The following is a 6,587-nucleotide window of genomic DNA, read 5'->3' as shown; positions in this document are numbered from 1 at the left end:
TAATTTCATCCATTTAAATCCTTTAGTTGTCGATAATTATGACTGATCAAATAACTGAAAAAAAATTTTCAAAACATCCTAACATTCGTGACACAAATTATGAAGTTATGACACGAAAACTCATTATTAGACATTATAGACATTATACTGCTGATCAAGTGCATATTCTTAAAAATATTCGTGAGGGTTGCCTGAAAACAGATGAGTGCAGTAGATCGAATTCTCCCAGATATTTGACGTTCCATAGATAGGTTGAAAGGTTTTAAACAAAATAATGGAAATTGTCTACTACCATTTTCCACAAGTGATGAGGGAATCCCTTCAAGTCCTTCGTCATATGAGTTTTTCAGGACAGCTATGGCCTGCTTCATTTTGAAGGGTATGAAGTCAATTTTCGATATGTGTTTGGATGTCAGCATTGGAAATGCATTGATAAAGCTTTCAGTGGCCGGGTTGTATGACTGTGATAAATGCTGGTTGAATTGTTCACAAATAATATCAGGGTCATCAACAATGCTTTTGTCAACTATGAAGAATTTGTTCGCGTCTAGATAATTTGACTTCACAAAGGATTTTAAAAGCTGACGTGTTGATAATTCCGAGCTTTGATTATCAGGGACCTTATTTCCTATATTCATAAAATACTCAGGTTTAGATGAAGTACTTCTGTCGATTACAATAAGTATACTCTGAAGTGCATACCGGTCTTTATGCTGATGGTGGTGGCGGCGTTTTGATTTCCTCAACTTTCTTTTGAAAATTTGAAAAGTATTCTGGCTCCTAATGGCAATTTACGCCACGTGGCGAATATTTAAAGCAGAACCATCAAGGCAGTATATCTGGTTGTGGTGTACATCAGAAGCGTAATGTCAATATTGTTTGCCGTAAAATAAGTTTCCCAAGGTAAACAACGAATAAGAAATTCAATCGGTTTCCTGGTTTGTTGATGAAAGTGTATACTCTTGAACATCATTGCAGCTTTAAAATTCAATTGAAGGGTGTCTGAGAAATGACTTTTACTCAATACAACTCTTTAATCACTCTTTGAATCTCATGTCTGAAATGCACTGAAATAGAATCTATGTTGATTGTTAACAGTAAATCAAGTATATTAATCTTTCTAGATGGTTTCGGACCTGTTGGACTAATGCATAAAGTTCTGGTGTTTCAACTAACTTGTCAATTCGACCTAGAACTGAAGTCGAACTTCATGTAATTTTGGGCAGAATAAAATCACCTCCGATGATTTTAACAGTATGTGGTTGGTGTGAAGCAATGGAAAAGATGTTTGTTAGTAATCTGTCGAACTTAGAGTTTGCAAGAGGTGGTATGTATATGCATCTCACCAGTGGATAATTTTGAGATTCACAGTTTACATTAACCCAAATGGATTCGTCTATAGCATCCAGAGATTTATCCGTAAATTTGCACGCCGAATGTACCGCCTCTTTATTCATGACATCTATCAGTTCAAATGAGCACGTAGTTATCTATATGCAAGGAGTAATCGGATATAGATTATTTGCACCACGTTTTCTTGATAAGTACAATAGTTGTATTTACAAGAAATAAAATGGTTTGAAGAAGAGTAATTTTATTGAACAAAGAGCGGGCATTGAAGGAAATAATAAGAAATTCAGAATTATCATGGTGAAGCAGGCTGGAGTATAAACCACAATTGGTGGTCTCGTAAATATTCGTATGATTGAATAATCTAAAACTTGTGTTGCGAGGGGAAATTAATTAATCGAATTTGTCATCCTTTAAAATATATATACTAGTGCCTGCAAAAAAGCCGTTGGAAGTGCAAAAAAGCTTCTCACCGTTATTGTATATAGCATGTGATAAAAGAATAGTGTACATATTGGGAGCCGGCCAAGAAGGCTATCAGGTCTAACTGTGCAATCAGGTGTCTATTAACAATTCAGATTACTTTTTATGCTTGACGTATGTGGAACATGCTCTAGATCGTCTACTGCTATACATGCTTGCAATGGTTTGCAATGTACAAATATATTGACGTTAGGTGTGTGGTCAGTTATAAAATTGTAATGACCAGTTTCCCCATTATTCGTTGCACGGTCACTGTAACCAGTTGTCGTTAGATTTAAAATAACGTTTCTGTAGGCGTCGTAGTTTATTACGATAATTAGCTGGTATATATAATTCGTAATGTTTACTAATCCTGTAAGTCTCAATTGGTGCACAGGAATCTAGACAAAAGTTAACAATCAAATAGATTATGTTGATGGCACCTGTGAGACTCTTACATGAGAAGAATTCATCCCAGTCTGAGAGTTTGACCAGTGAGCGCAAGAGGTCCCAGTCTGCATGCTCATAGTCTCTATAATTTCAGGATCTTTGAATTGGTCGGCTGTGGGAGGGATAGATGGGGAGAGCACAAGCGACTATCTTATGATCACTGCTTTCAAACTCGTTGTATACTTGTACAGATAGGGGGATGAAATCTCTACTAAATATTAGATCAAGTATATTATCTTCCTTGTTGGGGTACGAACACACTGTGACCAGCAGTACAGATTGAGGATTGATAAAAATTCATCATTGCTAGACTGACAACTACCGGTACTCCAGTTAATCCCAGGATAATTGAAATCACCAGTGATAATCTTAGCGCTGAAGTTTAGAGTAGATGCGTGTATAAATGCATTGATAATACAATCTATCAAATTATCAGTACTATCAGGAGCTCTATATATACAACCTAGGAGTAGACTATGGTTTAGGGTATTGATTGATATCCAGATCGATTCTGGTAAACTATTCAAGATACTATCTTCAACTTTATTGGTTGTTAAGGTATCCAAAGCAAATATAAGACAACCGCCTCCTCGCTTAGTTTCTCTGTCACAGCGATATAGTCGATAGTTCTGGATATTTAATTCGGAATCGGCTACTGCTTGATAACACCATGTTTCAGTGATAAGTATAAAAGAAGGCTTGGCTAGAAAGGCTAAGGTTCTCAAGGCTGAAATTTTGTTCAGAAGTGAACGTGCGTTAATAAGTAATAAGTTTAAAAAGGCAGTGTGTAGTATAAAAAAACCGAGAGCATCCTTATCGAAGGTATGAGTTCTAGCTATGCCTGAACTATGGTTTAATGTGTTTGCCGGATCATATGAGCTATAGCTTGAGCGAATTGTAGTGCTAGTGGAACAAGTGATTTCTGGAGGCTTAAAAAAATCCTTATTTTGGTAAGGTGGAATAATTTGCTGTAATTGTCTTGGTGGACAATTAAGTCAGGGGCCTGCAAGCTGGGGTTGCGTTGATGGTGCGTAACCTAGTATTCCATCTTCCCCATTGCGAAAGTGATGATAAGAGTTACATCTTGTAAGTTTAGTATTTATAACATTTGAGGGAAACCATGGGGCACGTTGGTTCATTGCCGTCTGTCTAAAAGTAGGCCTGCTTACATGATGGTTGTAGTGGCTGTCTCATGTGACATTTGAACGAAATGTGTCCTTATAACCTCCCTCACGTTGAGTAGGGTTAAGCATGCTTTCAGAAATTATACTTTTGTTCGGTAAGGCCGTTGACATATTTTTGGTATTCGGTCCAGAAGCAGAAGGTTTTTTATCAACTTTCTTCCTAATTGGTATAGACTGTTTAGTCTTAGCAGTGTTTTAGGAGCCTTCACAATAGAATTAGGTGTTTGATTGCAGGCTTCAGATATTACACTGGAAAGAATGGCATTGGCGTCTCCATCAGATATGTCCTGGTTATCTAGAGCCACTAGGGGTATGAGAGGCAAACTAGCACACTGCATTGGTATATCAGTACACTGACTATCATGAGACAGATTAGCTGCACCAGTGGGTTCAGCTGCTGGCGCGATCACATTTGTTGTGACCTCAACAATGCTATTTTCGTTCATGGTACGCTTTTGCGTTAGTCTTTGATTGGTGGTTTTGTCTGAGACTATACGAGCGTTTTTAAACTTCGTATGCGCACAGACTCGCTGTTCAGATTCTTTCAAACGTTCCGCTAATAAATGGGAATCAAATCTAAACAGGATAGGGCACGAGTATTTTTGATGCTTTTTGTTAAGTCTGATACATTGACATGGACTGTCCTGGAGATTAGCTGCCTTTAGTATCAAGTTTCTTACAGTTTTAATGGCAACTTTGTACGGTATACTATATATAATCACATTATTTCGAGAGATTATTCGCTTGGTGACTTCACTAGCTATCAAGTCAATAACGGATTCTACTTTGATCCTGTCTTCGAGTTCAGAGGTAACTACATCCTTTGACAACAGCAGTTTAAGGGATGACAGTGTCTTTAGTTCTAGCTGAAGATCATCATGCTTTAATGAAAAGCACGCAAGTCACTCCACTTTAAAGTGGAGTCTAATTAGAACGCATGTCGCTTAATTGCTTATAGACAGCGGCTAATTCGCTTTAATTATGATCGATACCTTCAGCGCGTGAGTTAGAACTCATTATTAAGTTTGACATTGAGTCATCCAGCAACATGTGTGGAATAAGTCCACTCCCACTATTATCTGATGCAACAGGAGTTGCAGAGCATGGGGTAAAGGTAAGACCAGAGTTGTTAATCTCTGAAGAAATAGGACTTTTTCGAGCTCGTTTTTGTGTCAGTCGAACCATTTTCCTTTAAGGGTTAATTGAATGTTATTATTGATTTATAAACTAGGGTTAAACGATATAAAAGCACTTTATAATAAATACCGTGTAAGCGTAACGCAAACTTCAAACTTCAAACATGAGAATTCATCCCAGTCTGCTGCTGACGATGGAGACTAACGTAATTGGCAGACTATCAACGGATTCTTCTACAAATGCTTCATTATGGAGACATTCATTTCGATATTGTTGCAAAATTAGGAGGAAATTACATTATCAAACAAACCGGAAATATTATTGATAGTTCCTTGGCTTGATGTAGTGAGGATACAGACATATCTTCAAGATAACGATAACTGAACTCATTTGATACTAGATGAGTAATAATTACAGTGTTTATGCATATCTGATGCAAGGCCATCTATGAGTACACATGAAAACTATTTGTTTAAACTTCAGTCTCTCCATACTTAGTAGTAACCATTTTTAAAATGAAATTTTATTTCACCTATGTTCCGTATACTCAAGTGACTGTCGGTTATATGAAAGCATCATTAGTAAACAATATTCCTCATTATGTTGAAGATTTATATCAGGCTAAATATACAAATGAATAAACCATCATATATATTTAGTTAGATTACAAGGTAGTGGATAAACAACAAGAAAGTTCAAACAAATGACATTTGCAAAAACAATATCTGAGGTCAACAAACTGATGGTTTTTCTTTCTTATAATCACACGATCAGGTAGTGTAAACTATTATTATCATCATTATTATTACCTTGATAAAAGTATTTCATATGAAAAAACGCACATTAGATAGGAAGAACACAAATAGGAAATGTGATGAATATGTATGTAATATTGAAATAGATATTCCTGTCTGATTCGTCATTTAACAGTCCTCAGTGTAAAAAGATTTGAGTGGGCAAATGTAGTGCATGTTGTGATTAGCTCAAACAAATATGGTAGATCAAGAATAATATCTTTTTGTTGGAAAATATTACCTTCCTGATCACTTCAACCATTCTCCTTTGTTGTCTAATACATTATGGTCTCGAGTACAGTGTAATTGTAAAAGATTAGCGTTCATTTGTCTCTAATGAAGATGACGAAATGCCAACAAATAAAATAACAAACAACTAGTAGACTGTTATCTCGCATCACATTCTCTCTCGAACCATCACCAATGAGCATAATACCTATTGAAGCTGTGTGTTCCGAGATCGAATTCGTCAAATAACATCAGTTCCCTTAAGAATACAGGTACACCTTGCTGATTAGTGACATGTAGCAGGAGAATCGGGTTCAGAGTTTCCTGTTGATCACCTCCAAACATCATCTTATCTGTTTACTCACTTGAAGATTTGAGGGAATCGACTACTTAGTATACTGCAAAAACACTTTGATAATAAAATTTCCTTAATATTTATTTCAAATTCAATTGTTCTGTAAACTGTACAAACCTTACTCTGTTAATCTATCCAAAATTTATCATTATCATCATGTAACTTTAACATCTGTATTCATCTTTTAGAAACGCAAGTCTATGGGTTTTAAAGCTTTTCTTCGAAAATTTTCGCATTTAGTCACATATAAATATTTATCCACTTTATAACTATTGTCATTTTTCTACTAATCTTTATTATTATGATATAAAGTATGCATATACTTACTTACATGTACCTTTTAACCCTCATAGAGGAGTATAGACCGCCCACTAGCTTTCTCCATCCAACTCTGTCCTGAGCAATCCTTTTCAGTTATTCCCAGTTTCTATTCATAAAATAAAATGACCTTCTTTGAAGCAGAAATATATTATCAGAAGGGGTTTTATGGATATTATAGTAATTTCAATAGTTGAGATCATGAGTCAATTGAAGCTAGGCCACCATGGAGAACCTGAAAGCACTGGACGGCCATCTCGTCCTCGTATAAGACTCCTCACCAGTGAGCATCCACGACCCCGCGTCGCG

Source organism: Schistosoma mansoni, chromosome 4, assembly GCF_000237925.1.
Source record: "Schistosoma mansoni strain Puerto Rico chromosome 4, complete genome".
NCBI classification, from domain to species: domain Eukaryota; kingdom Metazoa; phylum Platyhelminthes; class Trematoda; order Strigeidida; family Schistosomatidae; genus Schistosoma; species Schistosoma mansoni.
The sequence above is the reverse complement of the archived record's forward strand: the minus strand, read 5'-3'. Positions refer to the sequence as shown.